Source organism: Polypterus senegalus, chromosome 13 (assembly GCF_016835505.1).
Source record: "Polypterus senegalus isolate Bchr_013 chromosome 13, ASM1683550v1, whole genome shotgun sequence".
Lineage (NCBI taxonomy): Eukaryota > Metazoa > Chordata > Cladistia > Polypteriformes > Polypteridae > Polypterus > Polypterus senegalus.
Window position 1 is genome coordinate 33,747,620 of NC_053166.1, and position 23,566 is coordinate 33,771,185.

A 23,566-nucleotide genomic window follows, 5' to 3' on the forward strand; every position below is an offset into this window, starting at 1 on the left:
CAAAGTTCTTCCCCTTAATTCTCTCCTCTCCTCTATCTCATCCCTCTTATCAATACACCCCATTAGTGCAGAATTATCTGAGGATGTGTGTATGTGACCTGACCTGGTGTTATATTTATAGTCTGAGGTATACTGAATGAAGAGAAAAGGAGAAAGGAATGTTCCTTGTGGTTGCTCCACTGTTGCTCACACAGTCCTAGAATCTCAGGCTCATCCTACTGCATATCTCTGAGCTTTCCCCTTAACAGGCATGGTTTAAAGGCACTGGAGAAACTGAAAAAATACAGTCCTCGCAGTGCTACCTGGTTGGTCCAGATGGCAATAAGCCTTGAGGAGCAGATAAACAATTGCATTTTCCACTCCAGTCTTTATCTGATAGGCAAACTGCAGTGGCCCCAAGTGGTCTTTCACAAGAGGACTCATGTAGTCCATGACAAGACTCTTGAAGGTCTGCAGGATGTGAGAAATAAGGGAAACTGATGGTGAGGGTAGAGTATCAGAGAGTCAGTGTCAGTGGAGTGTCTGCACAGCCTGTGCTTTATGTCACACATTTTTTCCATTGCGATGTTTGCTCAAAAGACAACTTAAAACTCTTGGCCATGCACAGTGCTCTGTACAGTATATCACAGTGTTGGTTGGACATACAAGTGTGGATTACACCGTACTCTGTACCTCTGACCATATGACGGCTACTGACTACATACTACACAAATCAGTCAAGAATGTTACGTGTAGATGCACTGAAGAAGGTGTGAAGTTGGTGGATGTCCTGGCCAAATGTGTTGGGCAAGTGTTGACAAAAGCAAATTCCAGGGCATTTTTAACGCTAGACCACTACTGCAGCTGGGATTGAAGTTCCATGAGTACATGTGGGAAAGATTTACAAGCTGTACATTTGCTTACAAGTTTCCTTTCTTCATCCGCAGAGAAGAAGATCTTGTAGCAAGAGAAGAAACCTAACTTTGCTCCATCCAGTATGACAGCCTTGTAAAAACCAGCCCTGGACAGGAAGTCTCTACCAGCTAATGATCAGCTTCAACAGAAGGCACATCGGTGAGTTGCAGAGCCAAACTTTGCTTGTTCTTCTCACCTTTTAATCCACCTTTCAGCTATTACATGGGTACTTCCAGTTAGGAACCCCAATCTTTTATGCATGTTCTACATGCCTTATTACAAGCACTGTGCATTGCTTGAGTGGCCATGGGACGGAGTGTTAGCAGTTCAGCATTCCTCAGTCAAACAAGTCATAGCTTATCCAAATTGAAAGGATTATGGCAGAGTGGGTTAGAAAGGGATATTTTGCCTACTCAAGTCCATTTTGAATAAATCATCTAAAGTGTGGAATGAATTTATTAAAGCACCCATTATTTACAGGACTCCAAAGGTACAAGTCTTTCACGTGAACTGTATGCCTGCTTATGCCATCATGACCTGGAACACTTTGTCCAGACAAGCCCAACATACATCACAAATGACATTTATTACAACGCATTCTGGAGGGAGAGGTGATCACAGTAGGCTTCTCAACGTACAAATAAATCAAAGGCTAAATAAAGCACATCTATACAATACACTTAGTCCATTGGCATCTAGGACAGGCATTGTGCCCGCTTGCTCACATTGATTTTGAGTTCTGATGCTTCAAATCACCACTCAACTCTAAACTCAGACACCAGCAGAGAGTGTTAGGAGCGAAAACAAAAGCTCAAGGATTATTGTGAACAAATGCAAAAGACCAGGAGATTAAAACAAATTGATAAGCAAGTAAATGTAGTCAGGGACGAGCCAAGGTCAAAGCCAGAAAGGACAAATTGAAGATCCAATGTTGAAATCTAGGGGCAGAACAAACATATACACTAGATGGCCAAAGGTGTGTGGACACTACTCCAAATGATTGAGCTCACGTGTTTCATTGTTAACAGGTGCCTAAAACCAAGGACATAACCATGCAGTCTCCTTTGACAAACATCGGCAGTACAATGGGTCACACTAAAGAGTTCAGTGACTTTAAACATGGCACTGCCATGGGATGTCATCTTTGCCACTAGTCAGTACATAAAATGTCTGCTCAGCTGTAAAGTGGTACACCATTCAAAATCACTCAAAAATGGCCCAGCAGCTGCATACAAGATAAGATCACTAGGTGCCAATGTCAGGCGTCTACTGAAGCACGGCATATCGACTATCTGTTGTCACTTTTCAGGATTAGAAACGAGAGCACAGCAAACACACAGGCTTGATTCACTTCCTGCATACAGAAAGCTCTAATTACTGTGTCCTGTAGCCTTTTCATGGCCTAGTGGCTTGACACAGCATGGCTTGAAACCTATGCAAATGGTCAATATGAAGGGAACAGGCTTTTAGGGACTGGCAGGAGGTCTTTTGCCCATGATGATGAGTGGCTTATGAGTTGGTTTAGGCTCCCAAAAGCCAGTCTAATCAAACAATATGCTGATTTAGTCCTGGCATTATAAAGACAGACTGCCCGAAATCAGGGTATACCTCCTCACTTCCAAGTTTTAACAACGGTTGATATTCTGGCAACAGGCACCTACCAAAGGGAACTGCCCAGGAATATTTCAGCAAAGCTTCTTTCTACTCCATCATGCCAACTGTGCTGAAAGTCATAGATGACTGAGGAGGTGCTACATTCAGTTTCTGTATGGTTTGGTTGTACATGCCAACAAAAAAAGGCAATTTGCAGCAGCGGCCGGTTTTCCTAACATAACTGTAGCAAGTTACTGCACTCATTTTGCAATATTGACACCTAGTGGTAGTGACGCTGCTTTTGTTAACTTAAGTGGTGACATTCCATTAACACACAAGTCATCTGTAAAGCCATGATGAGACTGACAGATGTCGTGGCTCGGTAGCCTGGGTCAGCCCAAGATTCGTTTATTTTGAGACAAAGAACCATACTGTTGGCGTATGACTTAGTGTTTGGTTGCTTGTTGGTAAGGTAACTGGTTGAACGCTCAGTGTTTCATATGGCTTGTACTAGTCATTGTAAAAGCAGTCAAATCAAAACATGTTCCAGGTGATAGTGGCTATGCGCTCAGACGCGGGTGTCTTACATCTTTCCCCAACCCTAGAGGACAGAGGAGAAGTGCTACAACGCTGTGCGTACCACAGAGCTCCTCAAAGTCTGGCTGCACCGGCTTGGGTCACTGCTCTAATAACCAATGAAGTTCTGCAGCATCATGATTGCATATGTACAAGGTTGATTAATATAGTCCATATTGGTTTGTTTGTGGGTGGCAACCAGGTGAGAATCGAGTCATGTTCATGCATGAACATTTACTAGATGATTGTGATTTATAAAGATGAATTGCATATAAATGTGCGTACACCAGGTTTTATAAATTTGATTATATTTTGGCGCACACATTTTCCTTTTTTTGGCGTACACATATTTTCATGCACAAATCCACACAAAGATTTATAAATGAGACCTCAGAAAACAGGCCTCACCCCAGACAGCCTGGTCTCAATCTCAAAAGGCAAGCTTCAAAGCCTGCTCAGGCTCAAAATGTTCATACGTAAAAAGTTACAAAAAAATTACTTTTAAATGTCACAAGTAATAAAAAAAATCCTTCAAGATAGAGAATGACAGTAACCCTCTGGTCTGAAAGGACAACAAAAAACAATGTTTCTTAAATTCAAAGGATCCATTTGATATAAACAAGAAAATGGCAAAACAAGGCAAAAAGAATTTGTCTAAAACATGGGTGTCAAGCTCCAGGCCTGGTGGGCCGCAGTGGTTACAGGTTTTCATTCTAATCCTTTTCCTAATCAGTGACCAGTTTTCACTGCTAATTCACTTTTTTCCCCTTCATTTTAATAGCCCTATTAGAAGGATTCAGTCCTCTGAATTGATTCGTTTCCTCATTAAATGGCAGCCAAACAGAAATAAGGCATGAAACGAGCCTACAGATGACCAGCTAAACTGGGGCTTCAAACTCCAACCAATTTCTTAATGAGAATCCGATGCTTGCTGTTAATTAAACCCGTTATTTAATTCCATGGCTTTTTACTGCTCTCGTTCTGCCAAAGCAGACATTTCCAAATCTGTTGACTTTCTGTTTTTCATAAAAACATTGTCAAAGTGTTTTGGTGAGTTGAGAGATCAGCCTTACTGAGACCTTCACTTTTCTTTATTTTCAGATATTGTGTGACGGGCACTGGTGAGCTGGTCATGTGGCAGCTTGTTTTGTGTCTCATTATTGTTTGGCTGCTAATTAAAGAAAAAGAGACAACTAAGGGGTCTGAGTCAAGTTAATTAAAAGAAGTAATTAGCAGCAAAACTGGTCACTAATTAAGAAGATGGTTAGAATGAAAACCTGCAGCCACTGCGGCCCTCCAGGAAAGGAGTTCGACACCCCTGGTCTAAAAAGTCAACCCTAAGCTAACAAACCCAAATCCACAATCTAGCAATCAGTACCCAGAGACAAAGTGAAAATCCACAGTAAACCAGAAAAAAAAAACCAGAAGCATCTGGAATGCACTCCACAACATTTGAGAGATTCTTCTTCTCAGCTTCAATGTAAAGGCTAGAGGTGGTCCCCTGGACGTCACATCATGGAAACATTTACATTCCAAAACTTCTGCTAAAATGTAAACCAGATGGCAGCGTGTTCTGTCCCATTCGCTTCAGAATATTATGGGAGATACACAAGAAGTGAGCTTACCTTCCTTGGTAAGCCGCTCTGTTGCCAGTGTTTGTGGACCCCGATTCTGCATTTCTAGAAAAGGACGAAACTGAAGAGCTTATGAGAAGCATCTAGGCATGTGCAAGATGACAGTGCCAATGGAGGGTTGATGAGTGTCATTTGTTTTCCAGAGGAGGACTGTAGCATTGAAGAGGGAAATTGCATGTAAATTGGGTAGGGTGGTGGTGCAGTGACTAATGCTGCACCTCCTGGCCCACTTTTATATGGGTGGTCTTCCATTAGCAAAAATTGCATAAAAGCAAAAATACAAGGAGTATAATAATCCAAAAATGACAATAAAAAGAAGAAGAAACCCTGACTGTAGCATGACAATAATACCTGTTATTTCTGAGACATCTCCAAAGTCTGACGATTTTGGAGAGACTTCATCACTTATCTACAGACCTCTTCTCTTTAATGGTCTTTCTCAATATATTATCTTTTATGAAACTCAGGAGTTCCAAAGCGTGTACGTCCTGAACAATCCTTAAGATGCCCTTGGGGAATCTGGTCAAAAGCCCTGTCTAGTATCACAAGGGGCACCATGGAATCTTTACAAGTAAAATATTTTATTTTCAAAAAGGAACATAAGAAGGCAAAAAGGAGTTTCCAGCAAAGACAATCCAAGTCAAACAAAGTCCCAATTTGAAATCCAAAGAATAGTTGAAATACAGAGCACAGAGGTCAACAATCCAGTACACACAAAGCACAAGAACATCAGAAAACCAAGAAACTTACCACTCCCAAGCACATTTGAATGAACTGCAAAGGACTGTGGGTTGCCCCTGCCTTTTTAGGGCTTAGGGCAGTCTCTTGTGAGGATGGGCTGGGGTCTCACCTCTTAGGAAACCGCCCGCAAAACACTTGGCACGTAGGACAGGATGGTTAAATATAAGGGAACTAGATAATCCACAATTTCTAAATTTAAACCCCAGCCAGAGGAGGAACCCTAGCTGAAACATAACGTTATCAACAAAGGGAAGAGAGCTGCCCCAAACAACTCTGGTCACACCTCAACCGGCTGTCACCTTCATAACTCCACTATGATGGAGTTGCAAAACAGTGCAATTCAGCAATTGTTAATACTGGAACAATAAATTATAAAAAAAAAGGCCTTTCATACGGAATTCACTGGAGCTCGTTGACTATTCCGTACCCACATTGGAGTGGGCAAAGGAGGCACTGCATTTACTCCATCTATCCATTTTCCAAATCCCACTTTTGATGAGCAGGGTCGGAGGGATGAAGTCCTGGTCTCAAGCAGGTGGCTGCTATTGCAGGAGGACAGAGTAGTTGTTGGACACCCTCGATGGGAAGCCATGTACCTCCACTGTGCCTTCTTCCAGGCTGCTCATCAAAATGAACGAATGCCAGCTATAGGGGTGTTGGTGACTCATTGGTAATGCCATTCCCAGGCTGTTGGAATTTGTCAGCACTATTACTATCTATATATACACTAAATATAGATAAATATAAAAAAATATACACTAAAAATTCACATTATGGTTGGCTGCTTTACTTATCCATATCACACCTACAAATACTTTTATCTCGTCCACCCATCTTCCATATGGACACCCTCTTGGTCTTTTCTTGTCTTTGTGATTCCACCGTGAAATTTCTGATGTCCATCTTCTGCCTTTTCTCCTGACTATGTGACTGGCTCATCTCTCAGATCAATATGTCTGGGAATATTTTGTAAGTCTTTTTAATGGGCTGGCAAAAAAAAGAAAATTATATGTCATTAAAAAATGGAAATGTCAACAATATGTATCTCTGGACCCCCCCCCCCTACACATTTTATACTTGCTTGAACCCCCATTTCACAGTCTCTCTAGATTAGCCTCCTCAATTACTTTTGCACAAAATGACAGAACGAGATGTGCCCATTTCTCCTTGTAAATTGTGGAAGCTCTGCCAGGTTAGATGGGGCACAGTGGTAGACAGCAGCTTTTAGGTTTCACCACAAGTGTTTAATGGAGTTAAGCCCGGGCCACTCAAGGGCATCAATTGTCTTCATTTTAGGCTACTCCATTGTTTCTGTCACAGTGGGCTTCAATTCATTGTCCTGTTGAAAGACAAACTTCCTCCAATTTAAGGTTTTTGGCAGAAGAGAAGCAAGTTTTCCTTTAGGATCTCTTTGTATTGTGCTGTGTTCGTCTTCCCGTCACTCCTGACCAGACTGCTAGTTTCTGCTTTTGAAAATCATCCCCAAAACAGGGTGCTGCCACTACTGCGTTGTACAGAAAGTATGGTATTGCCTGGCTAATGGCCAGTGGTTCAATTTAATTTCTTCAGACCACGAGACCTTCTGCCACACCTCTGCAGTATATTCAAAGTGGTGTCTGTGGGTAAGGACGTATTGTTTTAGTTTTTGTTTTGTTTTCAACCAGGCTTTCTTCCTTTCCACTCTTTCATGATGGTTCTTTTCTGTGCAGCATCTTGGAGATTGTTGAGCTGTGAACATCCTTTAACATTACAGCCATTGTCTTCTGCAACTCACAGAGTGACAATAATAATAATAATTCATAACATTTATATAGCACTTTCCTCTCTACTCAAAGTGCTATACATGGTGAGTGGGGAGCCACTTCAGCCACCACTAATGTGTAGCATACACCTGGATGATGTGACAGCAGCCATTTTTGCGCCACTACACTCGGCACACATGAACACATCAGGTGGTGAAGGGGGGAGAGAGAGAGAGACAATTGGGGGCCAGAATGACTAGGCTAATGGAGGCAATTTAGCGTGGACATCGGGATGCACCCTACTCTTTACGAAGGATGCCCAGGCATCTTTAGTGATCACAGAGGATCGGGACCTCTGATTTACGTCTCATCCGAAGGATGGCACCATTTTTATAGGATTAGGGATTCACATTCAAACCACAGGGTAAGCGCCCCATGCTGGCCTCATTAACACCTCTACCAGCAGCAACCCAATGACTGCAAAGAGAACCGTAGCGCGTATGAGAAAATGAGGGCAACCATTAAGAAGGATATCAGAGAGGCTAAAAGACAGTTGGAGAGGAATATAGCAGATACGGCGAAAGAAGACCCCAAAGAGATTCTTTCAGTATTTTAGTAGTAAAAGAACAGTTAAGGAGGAGGTCAAGTTCATCAGGAATAGTAAGGGGGAATTAAAAGATACAGACAATGAAATAGCAGATGCCCTAAACTTACATTCTTCTGAGGTGTTTACAAGTGAGCAAGTGGATAACCTGCCAGAGGTAAACGCGACTACTAAGGAGGTACTGAGGGATTTGGAAATTGTAGTGTGAGAAGTGCTGCTCAGATTAAATAAGACGAAATCAAACAAATCACCAGGACCACATAATATTTATCCTTGTGTTTTTAAGGAGGCTAGTGAGTACATATATAAACCCTTGACACATTGTTTTAGGAAGTCACTGTGCACTGGAGAGATTCCAAAGGACTGGAAAATGGCAAATATCATCCCATTATATAAAAAGGGTGACAGGGCAGATCCAAGCAACTATAGGCCAGTAAGCTTAACATGCATCACAGGAAAATTAATGGAAGGAATTATTAAGGATAAGATTGAGCAACACATGACAAGGACAGGAGTTATTCTGAACAGTCAGCATGGGTTCAGAAGAGGGAGGTGTGTTTACTAACATGTTGGAATTCTATGAGGAGGCAACAAAAGGATACGATCAAAGTGGAGCTTATGATATTATTTATCTGGACTTTCAGAAAGCATTTGATAAGGTGCCACATGAGAGGTTGGGCATCAAGTTAAAAGAAGTGGGAGTTCAGGGTGATGTTTTTAGATGGGTGCAGAATTGGCTCAGACACAGGAAGCAGAGGGTGATGGTGCGAGGAACCTCATCAGAACTGGCCGATGTTAAGAGTGGTGTTCCACAGGGGTCAGTGCTAGGGCCGCTGCTATTTTTAATATATATATAAATGATTTAGATAGGAATATAAGTAACAAGCTGGTTAAGTTTGCAGATGATACCAAGATAGGTGGATTAGCAGATAATTTGGAATCCGTTATATCATTACAGAAGGACTTGGATAGCATACAGGATTGGGCAGATTTGTGACAGATGAAATTTAATGTCAGTAAATGTAAAGTATTACACATAGGAAGTAAAAATATTAGGTTTGAATACACAATGGGCGGTCGGAAAATCAAGAGTACACCTTATGAGAAGGATTTAGGAGTCATAGTGGACTCCAAGCTATCAACTTCCCCACAGTGTTCAGAAGCCATTAAGAAGGCTAACAGAATGTTAGGTTATATAGCACGATCTGTGGAGTACAAGTCCAAGGAGGTTCTGCTCAACCTTTATAATGCACTGGTGAGGCCTCATCTTGAGTACTGTGTGCAGTTTTGGTCTCCAGGCTACAAAAGGACATAGCAGTGCTAGAAAAGGTCCAGAGGAGAGCGACTAGGCTGATTCCAGGTCTATAGGGGATGAATTATGAGGAAAGATTAAAAGAGCTGAGCCTTTACAGTTTAAGCAAAAGAAGATTAAGAGGTGACATGATTGAAGTGTTTAAAATTATGAAGGGAATTAGTACAGTGGATCGAGACTTGTATTTTAAAATGAGCTCATCAAGAACACGGGGACACAGTTGGAAACTTGTTAAGGGTAAATTTCGCACAAACATTAGGAAGTTTTTCTTTACACAAAGAACGATAGACACTTGGAATAAGCTACCAAGTAGTGTGGTAGACAGTAAGACGTTAGGGACTTTCAAAACTCGACTTGATGTTTTCTTGGAGGAAACAAGTGGATAGGACTGGCGAGCTTTGTTGGGCTGAATGGCCTGTTCTCGTCTAGATTGTTCTAATTCTAATTCTAATTTTTCCTAGATGGTCTCCCATCTGAAGTGCATGTGTTATGGCGCCAAAGTAGTCTCTCCGGCAGGTGCCATTGCTGTACAGTGACCGAGTTTAAAGAGGAGCCCTGACTTAGGCAAGTGTGACCTTATTTTCCTATTTTTAAACGCTTTTGTGAGATGGACTGCACTGAGATCCAAGGCATGATTTGTGTCTTTGAGATAGTCCTGTTCTCCTCCTCAGATCTGTTGTTCTCCCTAATTATATTACTGATTTGCTATGAATTTGACCTCAGTGAGTGGGGGGACATGTCCTCCTAAATGAATTAAGGTGGGGATGACCAGCACACTGGGTGAGTTGTTCCGGTTAAAACCCTACACCTGAGCAAAGTCAGCCTTAGACTTACAAAGGGTATCAAGATTTTTTAAATCTCACTATTTTTATTTTTCCCTTTTTCCAAAATGTCAAAAGGTTTTCAGTTAGTTTCTGTTCATTTGACATGATGTACATGTTTTTTGTAGATTATTTTTAAAAAAATCCTTATTTCATATTATAAGTTTAGATTCTGAGACAGTAAAATGTCCAAATAGTTTCAGGCTGCATACCTTTACAAAGCACTGTACATTATATACAGTGATTATATTATTATGGGGACATCACAGACATCCTCACTTACATCCACACCACAACAGTCCCGGGTGCAAATGATCGTTTATTTTCACCTAAATACCTTGTACAGACGTCTTCCTCCGGCAAGAAACAATACAATAGAATCTTTTTCCTCCTCTCAGGTGAACTTTGTCCTCTCCATCTCCTGACTCTGATTCCCTGGGGGACATGGAGGTCTTCCTTTCAAACCCAACCCAGGAGTACTGTCTGTGATTTATTCACACCCTGCAGGTATGCAAATGGAGCTTAATCCCCCACTGCCCCTCACTTCTTTTCACTTATGAATGGAAATGTGAATGCCAACCACCCTGGTTTAGATGTTCCATCCATTATACTGGGCTTCCAGCTGGGTAAGGGTCTTCTGTCCACCCCAGCCAAGCCTCCAGTCCATCTGTTTCTCCTGCCTCCCAGCTGAGACAAGGAATGCCCCGCCTCTCTTGCAGACCACCCTTTGACAGTGTGACATCATCAGTTTCTTGGCAATCAGCCGAACTGAATAGCCTCCATACTGCCAAAAAAACCCAAAACAATAGACTGACATATTTCTTGAGAAAACTGTTTCATTTTGGCCATTTTTGAAGGCAGAATTGAACTCTTGCTTCCCAAATAAACAGAATAACAGGTTTCAGTAGAGTTTAAACAATTATAAAGGTTTCTCTAATAACCAATTACACTTAAATTGACTAATTATGTAAAGGAGCTTAATATTAGAACACTGAATGAATGGTTCTGAAAAGGGGGCTTTGTAGTCATAGGTGAAATTAAACATTTAAAATCAGCCAATTCAAGCAGTAATAACTATTAGCAACGTTAGTAATGTATAGGCTGTATTTTTAAATCAGTTTAATGGTATCTTGATTAAAAAGGTTTAAGTTTCTGTCCAAAACATGAATACGTTTTGGTGTTCCGAAACTTTTGAATGCTTATATGTTTTATTAATATATTGTATGTAAGTGTGTGCATAGATCAACATGTGTATATACAGTGGTGTGAAAAACTATTTGCCCCCTTCCTGATTTCTTATTCTTTTGCATGTTCGTCACACAAAATGTTTCTGATCATCAAACACATTTAACCATTAGTCAAATATAACACAAGTAAACACAAAATGCAGTTTTTAAATGATGGTTTTTATTATTTAGGGAGAAAAAAAAATCCAAACCTACATGGCCCTGTGTGAAAAAGTAACTGCCCCCTTGTTCAAAAATAACCTAACTGTGGTGTATCACACCTGAGTTCAATTTCCGTAGCCACCCCCAGGCCTGATTACTGCCACACCTGTTTCAATCAAGACATCACTTAAATAGGAGCTGCCTGACACAGAGAAGTAGACCAAAAGCACCTCAAAAGCTAGACATCATGCCAAGATCCAAAGAAATTCAGGAACAAATGAGAACAGAAGTAATTGAGATCTATCAGTCTGATAAAGGTTATAAAGCCATTTCTAAAGCTTTGGGACTCCAGCGAACCACAGTGAGAGCCATTATCCACAAATGGCAAAAACATGGAACAGTGGTGAACCTTCCCAGGAGTGGCCGGCCGACCAAAATTACCCCAAGAGCGCAGAGACGACTCATCCGAGAGGTCACAAAAGACCCCAGGACAATGTCTAAAGAACTGCAGGCCTCACTTGCCTCAATTAAGGTCAGTGTTCACGACTCCACCATAAGAAAGAGACTGGGCAAAACGGCCTGCATGGCAGATTTCCAAGACGCAAACCACTGTTAAGCAAAAGAACATTAGAGCTCGTCTCAATTTTGCTAAGAAACATCTCAATGATTGCCAAGACTTTTGGGAAAATACCTTGTGGACTGATGAGACAAAAGTTGAATTTTTTGGAAGGCAAATGTCCCGTTACATCTGGCGTAAAAGGAAGACAGCATTTCAGAAAAAGAACATCATACCAACAGTAAAATATGGTGGTGGTAGTGTGATGGTCTGGGGTTGTTTTGCTGCTTCTGGACCTGGAAGGCTTGCTGTGATAGATGGAACCATGAATTCTACTGTCTACCAAAAATCCTGAAGGAGAATGTCCGCCATCTGTTCGTCAACTCAAGCTGAAGCGATCTTGGGTGCTGCAACAGGACAATGACCCAAAACACACCAGCAAATCCACCTCTGAATGGCTGAAGAAAAACAAAATGAAGACTTTGGAGTGGCCTAGTCAAAGTCCTGACCTGAATCCAATTGAGATGCTCTGGCATGACCTTAAAAAGGCGGTTCATGCCAGAAAACCCTCAAATAAAGCTGAATTACAACAATTCTGCAAAGATGAGTGGGCCAAAATTCCTCCAGAGCTGTAAAAGACTCATTGCAAGTTATCGCAAACGCTTGATTGCAGTTATTGCTGCTAAGGGTGGCCCAACCAGTTATTAGGTTCAGGGGCAATTACATTTTCACACAGGGCCATGTAGGTTTGGATTTTTTCTCTCTAAATAATAAAAACCATCATTTAAAAACTGCATTTTGTGTTTACTTGTGTTATATTTGACTAATGGTTATATGTGTTTGATGATCAGAAACATTTTGTGTGACAAACATGCAAAAGAATAAGAAATCAGGAAGGGGGCATATAGTTTTTCACACCACTGTATGTATTATACCGTAATATATATATATATATATATATATATATATATATATATATATATATATATGTAGTAGCAGTAGTACTTCAAGTATTGTGACTCATAAGGGTGAAATACTTACTTGCATATGTGACAAACATACAACATGTCGCTACTCCCTGGTGCTGTAATAAACAAGAACCTAGCTAACTCTGCTTTAGTTGATAGCTTACCTGATGTACTCCTTATTTCTGTTTCTCTGCTCACATTGTGTCATTGCAAAAGGTGCGATATAAATCACAAATATAAGCACCACTGTGTTCTGGGTGGGCTTGCATTTTTTTTCTTTTTGTAAAAGACAAGTCCATGTAGTTATGCAGTGAAGAATAACGTTCACTATTTTTCTAAAGCACCCCATGATAATGCCAGCTGTCAAAAGTGGTATATAAAATAAAGAGTGGCATTACCATCCTGAGGGGTGCTCCCTTCCTGTAGACACTCCATTTTTTCTACTTCTCTGTGAGAGACAATTATTTGCCTCATTGTGCAGAGCTGAGTCCCGCTGCTCATGACACAATACAAAATATGAACCGGTTGACAATGCCACGTGAGCTGAAGCAACACAGTGTGTTGACACATACAGTTCATTTTCTACAAAAGCAACTGCATGTTATGACAGGGGGAGCCATATTCTTCGTGCTGTGGTCCTCACCATTCAAACTGGCCTAGCCCTGCAAACCTCAGTGCCAGTGTGTTGGCACACATTAAATGAAGGGCAGCAGTGCTGAGATGGATATTCTTCACTAGGCTATAAGGTTCTTTGAGGTAAAAGGCGCTTTATAAAACACTCGTTCTCTGCCATATCATTTTCTCGCTGCTGTGTAATGCCTTTGTGGCAGTGCTCATTGTGAACGGTGTTATATAAAATGTCCACAGATTGACGCAGCCGGACGACGGGTTATTCTGCAGGGCTCTGTCAACCGCCTTGTTAACCTGGTTGTTGCGGAAGGCGTTATATAAACTGTAGACCGATTGACGTAACCTTTAAGTACTGCATTACTATACTGGCACGGTTTTTTTCTCCCAAAAGTCAACGAAAGGGAAGGGCTACAGAAAAGGATATGCCGAGCTGCGGTGTATAAAACTGACGGCATATTGAGACACGATCGTGCACTGATCTTTTCTTTCAGTGTCGCTGTAGCAGATGGTCGAGATGTTCGCTCAGAGCTGGTCAACAGAGCTGATCGCCCACGGTTTATGTCTCCCGAGCACAAAGCGGAGGAGGTCTGCGTGGGCGGGTCTGGTGGGTCATCTTAAAGGCTAATTGGGTCAGCTCGTGCGGCTTCTCCGGAGCACAAAGGCAAGGCAGATGGCTAATGACGGGCTAATGGTGAGGACTCATCTGCGGGCACTCTAGTGCCCTTTGGGTAGTTACTTGACAAAGGCCAGGTGGTCAGCTCAAAGGAACATAGAAAACTCTCCATTAGATCGCAATTAAGACTAAAAAGAGCACAGCAGCGAAAAAACAGGAGAAGGCGAAGTCGGACGGACAAACTGAAGTTGCTAAAGCCGGCCTCAAATTGAAGGAGTCAGCAGAGGCAGGCGACTGACTGCGCATGTGACAAAGTGCGAGGAGTTGAGGACAATGCGCTTGTGTGCCTCGGGCGCCACACTCTGGCGTACAATGGAATAACAGAACGGCGGCGTGCACAACACGAAAGGACAAAAGTCAATCAATCATCAGTCTGATACTGTATTTGGAAGAGGCGGTTTGATGAGCTGTAATCATACGGAGATTCACTACAGGCGGCCACACTGGGCCAGTTTACACCAGCAGACCTGACGGACTCGTCTTTGGGTTACGGGAGATAAACCAATGTAAACATGGGGAGAACATGTAAAGGACCCAGGTTCTGAATTCAGACCAAGGACATTAAATCCATAAGATAGCAGGGCTAACCAGCGCACAACTGTGTTGCTCTGCAAATAAATTATTGTTATAATTTATCTCATAATAACATCTTATCTTATTTTCTGAAATCACTTTTCCTGGTGAGGTTCGTGGTGGAAGTGTGACTTAATGGTGGGGGCTTCTGCGCCTTAGGGATTCATCGGAGCTCGGTCATCTGGAGGTTTGTGATCCAGGCAGGGTCCTCCTTGGCGAACAGATTTGGGCTGAAAGGTCAGACAAAGAACACTTTACAATGACCCAAATGGCAGCAGACGTTTTTTAAAAGTTTTCGCTGCCTGGCATAGGGCTTACCGAGCCCCACTTCTCGAGACAGGTGGTGGCATTTGTGAGCACCTAGTGGGCATACAGCCCATATAACCTGGCTGCTCTTAACCCAAAATGGACCATCTGGAGGACTTGCCACCAGCAGAAGGAAGGGTGAGGGTCAAGTGCGATGCCAGTTTAGTGGAATGATGGGTAGCAAACTCCTAGATAGACAAGACCCTGGACATGGAGACTGGCTCCTAATAACATGGAACATTCAATTCCCATTTGAAAAAATTAATGGAGAAGTTTACCTGCCATCTCTCCAAAGCATTTAAAATTTCTTCTAACACCCAGAGGAATGCTCCCAGTAAGAAAGCAAAGTCCATTAGTCTTCATAACCTGCTAATCCACGTCAGGGTCATGGGGCATCTGGAGCCTACCCCAGCAATCATTAGCGGCAAGGCAGGAACAACGCCTAGACAAGGTGCCAGGCCATCACAGAGTAGCCCTAGTGTGTGTCTGCCCTGTGGTAGACGGGTGCCCTGCCTTGTGCCCTTACTCTTTCACCATCATCACCAAGGCTATGGGAGTTCCCCTGGTGCCCCTAGAAGACCAAAGGAATTCTGTGTGCCCACTTGTGGACTGATGCCAGCTCTGAGCCTGGATTCATTGTTGAAGGGTCACACACCCAGAGGATGTTTGAGCATTTCTTTTTTTTATGACCCTGCTTCTCCCCCATGAGGTCTGTCTGCTGGATGAACAGGGCCAACATCCTACTAGTCTGCCAGGCCACTTTTCCCTCACTGGTGCCATGTGTGGGGGGTACTTAGTGCCTCCTAGTGGCCTCCATCTTCTTGGCATTTAGAAGGACTTTTCCTTTAGCCAGAGTCGGTTCTCTCCCCACTGCTCTGTGCCATACAGGAGCCATCTCTATCCCGGGTGACTCCCTGCTAACCCGGCCACCCACTTCCATAACATGAATAGACAGGTTGGTTCAACCTTGAAGGTAAACCTTACAGTAAGTTGGGTGGAAAACAGGCCAAGGGCTCTGAATCTCTGGGCGCCATATAACACAAAGTGGACCCCCCAGTCTCTTTACTGCAGTGTTCACACCACTGGGACTGGACTGGTTGATTTTCACTGGGATCTGCAGAGGTTTAGAAAGTTCCTCAGGGTTCAAATAACATTTTGGTAACTGTAGCTGTCACCCTGTCCACTTCCAGGATTAGTGGACACCAGGCAGCTCATTTTTAGATGGGCTCACCGTTAGCTGTTGCTGTCATCGCCGAGTTCAAGTTTAACACAGCATCAACATCACTTCACAATGGCCGGGCTGCTGACCACTAACTACACCGTTTCATTTTAATATGTGTGTCTCTTAAACTGGGTGATGAACTAATCAACGGAAAAAGAAAAGCCTGAACTCATTATTTGGTTCAATGAAAGACGGCCGATCCTCCTGGAGGACAAAGGCCTTTTGTTTTCAGTGGCTGAGTTTGGAGAGCAGCTTCACAAGCTGCTGTTAACGGAAGACAACTTGGGGAGTTGCAGCAGAATATCTTTGCATGAAAGATTAAGAGCGGCGTCCATATCCATGACAGGCTGTGCTCGCAAGTCTGTTTTTAGTTGATTTACCTTGAAACTGCAAACCCAGGGACCAATTTGCAGAGCACGTCTCGTGTGCCTCAGGCCTTAAACTTGGCTGCCAACACTATGGGAGTAAAGGTAAACGTAAGTATGGGAGAAGCCGCTTCTTGTTCTCATCCGTTCCAGGGAAAACAGAGCAAAGCTGGCTGGGATGCCAGTCCTTCAGTGGCTACACTCCGGCACCAAGACCAGTTGAGAGGTGTAACTCTGCGTGATGACATCTGTTTGGACTGGTTAACGACAAAGAGAACATGCAAACTCCATTAAAGACTCAAACAAGGGTGCAAGTGCTGTGACGTGGCAGTTCCAGGTGGCTCTGTGACCACACTGGCATTCAGGTGTAGTTGTGTTGTGTGCTCAACCAGACAAGTCACCACCGCTACTAAATCATGGCAGTTAAGGCAAGGCAGCCTAGTCGATGGGCTGTAAGCCCCAAAGAGGCCTGTTCATCTCATGCACTGATTTACTGCACGGCTCTACGTGAGCCACTTAACTGGTCCATAGTCACACTGTAGAAATATGGATTAGAGATAACTGCCAGAGAAGAGCTTTCACTGCAGAAAGGCGCTTGAATACATCAAAAGGGAGTGGGTGCTGTCCTCACACAACCTACTGTGCCACCCTGAGCTCATAATAACACCTACAGTGTGTGCACAGTTATTAGGCAAGATCATCATATTGAGCAGATCATCATTTTTATTTATGTATTCCGACTCTAAGCTGTACAAACTTGAATGCTTATTGGATTTACAGTTAGCCTATCAGGTGATGTGCGTTTGTGTAATGAGGGAGGGTGTGGCCTAAAGAGATCAACGCCCTCTAGGAAGGTGTGCGTAATTATTAGGCAGTTTGTTTTCCTCAGGGCCAAAGAAGAGATTTAACCGACACTAAAACGTCAAACATTGTAAAAAGTCTTTCAGGGGGATGCAGCACTCTTGAAATTGCTCAGATATTGGGGCGTGATCACAGAACCATCAAACGTTTTGTTGGAAATAGTCAACAGGGCCACAAGAAATGTGTTGGGGGGGAAGACGCAAATTAACTGCCAAAGATTTGAGAAGAATCAAACGTGACGTTACCAGGAACCCATCATCCTCCAGTGCTGTCATATACCAGAACTGCAACCTATATGGAGTGCCCAGACGTAGAAGGTGTTCAGTGCTCGGAGACACGGCCAAGGTAAGAAAGGCAGAAACCCGACCACCACCAAGCAAGACACATACGTTGAAACGTCAAGACTGGGCCAAGAAATATCTGAAGAAGGTTTTATGGACTGATGAGATGAGAGTGACACTTGATGGACCAGATGGATGGGCCCGTGGCTGGATCAGTAACGGGCACAGAGCTCCACTTCGACTCAGACACCAGTAAGATGAAGGTGGGGTACTGGTATGGTCTGGTATTATTAAAGATGAGCTAGTTGGACCTCTTCAGGTTTAAGATGGACTCAGAATCAACTCCCAAACCTACTGCCAGTTTTTAGAAGACAAAGACACTTTATTCAAGTAGAGGTAAAAGAAAAAGTCTGCACCTTTATAGAAGACCATGCTCTTTATGCAGGACAATGCTCCATCACATGCATTGAGGTACTCCACTGCGTGGCTAGCCAGCAAAGGCCTTAAAGATAAAAGCAAAATGACATGGCCGCCTTCTTAAATGGCAGATGTACAGGGAAGGAAAAGAGATCACCTCTCTGAACGGTGTCTGGGAGAGAAAAAGTTATCAACTGATCAAGAAACTGACGGACACCACGAATGGAAGGCTTAGGACTGTTATTGAAAAGAAGGATGGCTACACTGGGCACGGCCTTGTAAATTTGGAGTTGTTTATTATTCTCACTTTAACTGATGAAAACAAACAAGTGAGACGGGAATATTTTTATTTTTCCTTTAGTTGCCTAATAATTGTGCACAGATATGTCTTCCCCTGAGAATGTTCACACTCACATTTCCTTTGTAAAACATTCAAGTTACAGGTTTATTAACATTTTGGATTGACTGGTAGCACTGGGTTTCCTCCCACAGTCCAAAGACATGCAGGTTAGGTGCATTGGTGATTCTAAATTGTCCCGTGTGTTGTGTGTCCTACGGTGGGCTGGCACCCTGCCCGGGGTTTGTTTCCTGCCTTGCACCCTGTGTTGGCTGGGATTGGCTCCAGCAGACCCCCGTGACCCTGTAGTTAGGATATAGCGGGTTGCATAATAGCACTGTATTTGTTTCATATTAAAATGAATCCTCAAAAATACAACTTGCTTAATAATTGTGCACACAGTGTATAAAGTCAGAAGTTTACATGCACTTGCGGTGAATTCTCTAAAACTCACTTGCACAGATCTCATACTAACAAACTATAAATGTGGCATATCCTTTAAGACGTCTACTTTGTGAAGGCAAAAATAATTTTTCCAGCAATTTCCACAGACACCGAGTATTTCACTTTCCACGTTTACATACACTTTGTTAACTGTGCCTTTAAACAGCTTGGAAAATTCCAGAAAATGATGTCAAGCCTTTAAGTAATTAGACAATTAGTGTCTGACAGCCAGTTAGCCCACCTGGAGTCAATGTGCGGATGTACGTCAAGGCCTTCCATCAAACTCTCTGCCTCTTTGCTTGCCAAACAAAAGAGATCAGTCAGGACCTCCACATACATACCTGGTTCATCCGATTTTCAAATGTCTGAAGGTTCCACGTTCATCTGTGCAGACAAAAATACGCAAGTATAAACACCATGGGACCACACAGCCTTCATACCACTCAAGAAGGAGACACATTCGGTCTTCTAGAGAAGGACGTACTTTGGCACAAAAAGTGCAAATCAATCCCAGAACAACTGTAAAGGACGTTGTGAAGATCCTGGAGGAAACAGGTAGACATGTATCTGCGTATCTACATCGACATATCCTGAAGGGCTGCTCAGCAAGGAAGATGCCACTGCTGCAAAGCCACCATAAAAAAGCCAGACTGCAGTTTGCAATGATGGCACATGGGGACAAAGATCTGACCTACTGGAGAAATGTCCTCTGGTCTGGTGAATCCGAGATCAAACTGTTTGGCCATAATGACCACCATTATGTTTGGAGGGAAAAGGGTAAGGCTTGAAAGCCAAAGAACACCATCCCAACGGGCAAACATGGGGGTGGCAGCATCACGGTGTGGGGGTGTTTTACTGCAAGTCACAAAGTAGATGGCATCAGGAGGAAGGAAAATGATGAAGATATACTGCAGCCACATCTCAAGAGCTCGGGAAGGGAGTTGAAGCTCAGTTGCAAATGGGTCTTCCCAGTGGACAGTGACCCCAAGCATACGTTCAAAGTTGTGACAAAATGGCTTAAGGACAACAAGGTCAAGGTATCGGAGTGGCCATCGCAAAGCCCTGACCTCAGTCAGATGGAAAGTTTGTGGGCAGAACTGAAAAGGCATGTGTGAGCAAGGAGACCTACACAGCTGTCCCAGTCACACCAGTTCTGTCTGGAGGAATGGGCCAAGCTGGTGGAAGGCGACCCACAATGTTTGGCTCAAGTTACACCATTTAAAGGCAGGGCTACCAAATACTAGCAACGTGTGTGGAAACTTGAGACCCTCTGGAATTGTGTGATGTAGTCAAGAAAAAGTGAAACACTCCATCTGTGTGCATCGTTGGAAAAATACGTCACATAGATATGCCAGATTTATAGTTTGTTAGTTGGTATAAAATCAGTGGGGTGGTTATAAAGAGCTCATCCTAAGTGTTTGGAAACTTTTGACTTCAACTGTAACTGTGGACCTCAATGAGTATCTAAACGTAGTGTGGAAACATCTGAAGACACAATGGAAAGACACTCCATAAACTCAGGTTTTTGGAAATGTTTTCTAGAGCTTCACAAAGGCTTAATATTGTTTCCAAAAATTTACATCCATTTTGCAAACCCACTTGTCCGGGGCAAGGTCACAGGGCAGCTGGAGCCGATCCCAGCCAGCATTGGGCACAAGGCAGGAACAATCCATGGCCAGGGCACCAGTTCATCGCTGGCTGAACACACACAGACAGATTAGCAGCACCAGTCCACCTCACCTGCTCGTCTTTGGACTGTGGGAGGAAACCCAAGTGGACACGGGGCCAATCTGGGACTTGCATTCCAGTCTCCTTGTTACGAGGCTACCATTACACTGCTATCGTGGGCTGCATCAGGAGTGGGAGTATAGGAACCTAATCAAGGACTTTGTTAAATGGTGCGACTCAAACCACTTACATCTTAACACCAGCAAGACCAAGGAGCTGCTGGTGGATTTTAGGAGGCGCAGGCCCCTCATGGACCCTGTGATCATCAGAGGTGACTGTGTGCAGAGAGTACAGACCTATAAATATCTGGGAGTGCAGCTGGATGACAAATTGGACTGGACTGCCAATACTGATGCTCTGTGTAAGAAAGGTCAGAGCCGACTATACTTTCTTAGGAGGCTGGCGTCCTTCAACATCTGCAATAAGATCCTGCAGATGTTCTACCAGACGGTTGTGGCGAGTGCCCTCTTCTACGGTGGTGTGCTGGGGAGGCAGCATAAAGAAGAGGGACGTCTCACGCCTGGACAACCTGGTGAGGAAGGCAGGCTCTATTGTAGGCACGGAGCTGGACAGTTTACAGTGGTGTGAAAAACTATTTGCCCCCTTCCTGATTTCTTATTCTTTTGCATGTTTGTCACACAAAATGTTTCTGATCATCAAACACATTTAACCATTAGTCAAATATAACACAAGTAAACACAAAATGCAGTTTTAAATGATGGTTTTATTATTTAGGGAGAAAAAATCCAAACCTACATGGCCCTGTGTGAAAAAGTAATTGCCCCTTGTTAAAAATAACCTAACTGTGGTGTATCACACCTGAGTTCAATTTCGTAGCCACCCCAGGCCTGATTACTGCCACACCTGTTTCAATCAAGAAATCACTTAAATAGGAGCTGCCTGACACAGAGAAGTAGACCAAAAGCACCTCAAAAGCTAGACATCATGCCAAGATCCAAAGAAATTCAGGAACAAATGAGAACAGAAGTAATTGAGATCTATCAGTCTGGTAAAGGTTATAAAGCCATTTCTAAAGCTTTGGGACTCCAGCGAACCACAGTGAGAGCCATTATCCACAAATGGCAAAAACATGGAACAGTGGTGAACCTTCCCAGGAGTGGCGGCCGACCAAAATTACCCCAAGGCGCAGAGGCGACTCATCCGAGAGGTCACAAAGACCCCAGGACAGCGTCTAAGAACTGCAGGCCTCACTTGCCTCAATTAAGGTCAGTGTTCACGACTCCACCATAAGAAAGAGACTGGGCAAAAGCGGCCTGCATGGCAGATTTCCAAGGCATAAACCACTGTTAAGCAAAAGAACATTAGGGCTCGTCTCAATTTTGCTAAGAAACATCTCAATGATTGCCAAGACTTTTGGGAAAATACCTTGTGGACTGATGAGACAAAAGTTGAACTTTTGGAAGGCAAATGTCCGTTACATCTGGCGTAAAAGGAACACAGCATTTCAGAAAAGAACATCATACCAACAGTAAAATATGGTGGTGGTAGTGTGATGGTCTGGGGTTGTTTTGCTGCTTCAGGACCTGGAAGGCTTGCTGTGATAGATGGAACCATGAATTCTACTGTCTACCAAAAATCCTGAAGGAGAATGTCCGGCCATCTGTTCGTCAACTCAAGCTGAAGCGATCTTGGGTGCTGCAACAGGACAATGACCCAAAACACACCAGCAAATCCACCTCTGAATGGCTGAAGAAAAACAAAATGAAGACTTTGGAGTGGCCTAGTCAAAGTCCTGACCTGAATCAATTGAGATGCTATGGCATGACCTTAAAAAGCGGTTCATGCTAGAAAACCCTCAAATAAAGCTGAATTACAACAATTCTGCAAAGATGAGTGGGCCAAAATTCCTCCAGAGCTGTAAAAGACTCATTGCAAGTTATCATAAGCGCTTGATTGCAGTTATTGCTGCTAAGGGTGGCCCAACCAGTTATTAGGTTCAGGGGCAATTACTTTTTCACACAGGGCCATGTAGGTTTGGATTTTTTCTCCTAAATAATAAAACCATCATTTAAAAACTGCATTTTGTGTTTACTTGTGTTATATTTGACTAATGGTTAAATGTGTTTGATGATCAGAAACATTTTGTGTGACAAACATGCAAAAGAATAAGAAATCAGGAAGGGGCAAATAGTTTTCATGGAGAGAAAATAAACGGCAAACAAAACATAAAGCAGCTGCTCAACAGGACTTCACTTCTTCACCTCAGGTACCCCTGAACAGCAAACAGCTCCTTACATTCCTCAAGTTTTAGGCTTCGCCAGCAGCAGACAGGCCTCAATAAATGTAAGGAGGTTAGAAGCACCAGGGCTCTTCCTAGAGTTGTCCATGCAGCCAAATGTATTAACTGGGTACGAAGATCCAATGGTCACTCTGAAAAGGCCACAGGCGTCCACTGCTGAGATGGAATAACAGTCTCAGCAACACTTCATCAATCCCAAGGCGTATGAGAGCTTGCTTGGAGTTTGCCAAACAGGATTTAAAGGACTCCAGTCTGACGAGACAAAATTGAACTCCTGAGGCAGAACTCCAAACACTCCTGTGTGGCACAGACCAGGCACTGCTCACCACCAGTCCAGTTTAAAGGGCGAAGTGCTGGCTCTGAGGTTAAGGATCTGTGCTGGTATCCCGAAGGTTGCCACTTTGAACCCCATCACTGCCAAAAGAGAAACTACTCTGCTGGGCCCTTGAGCAAGGCCCTTAACCTTCAATTGCTCCAGGGGCGCTGTACAATGGCTGACCCTGCGCTCTGACCCCAAGGGTATGTGAAAAGTAACACATTCCTAATATGAGAAATTGTATAAGGCGAAATATAGAACACAAAAAAAATACCAACCCTACTGTGAAGCATGGCGATGGCATCATCTTGGTATGTGGGGGGA

The 23,566-nt window shown here is 43.3% G+C and overlaps 1 long non-coding RNA gene across 1 annotated transcript in view; it reads left to right on the plus strand.

Annotated features, from left to right (window-relative positions):
- LOC120543404 overlaps positions 1–23,566 on the plus strand; it is a 120,698-nt gene that overhangs the window by 60,193 nt on the left and 36,939 nt on the right. Inside the window, exon 2 of the long non-coding RNA XR_005636330.1 lies at positions 927–1,053. This is a non-coding gene — a long non-coding RNA (uncharacterized LOC120543404). The remainder of the gene's footprint in view (positions 1–926; positions 1,054–23,566) is intronic.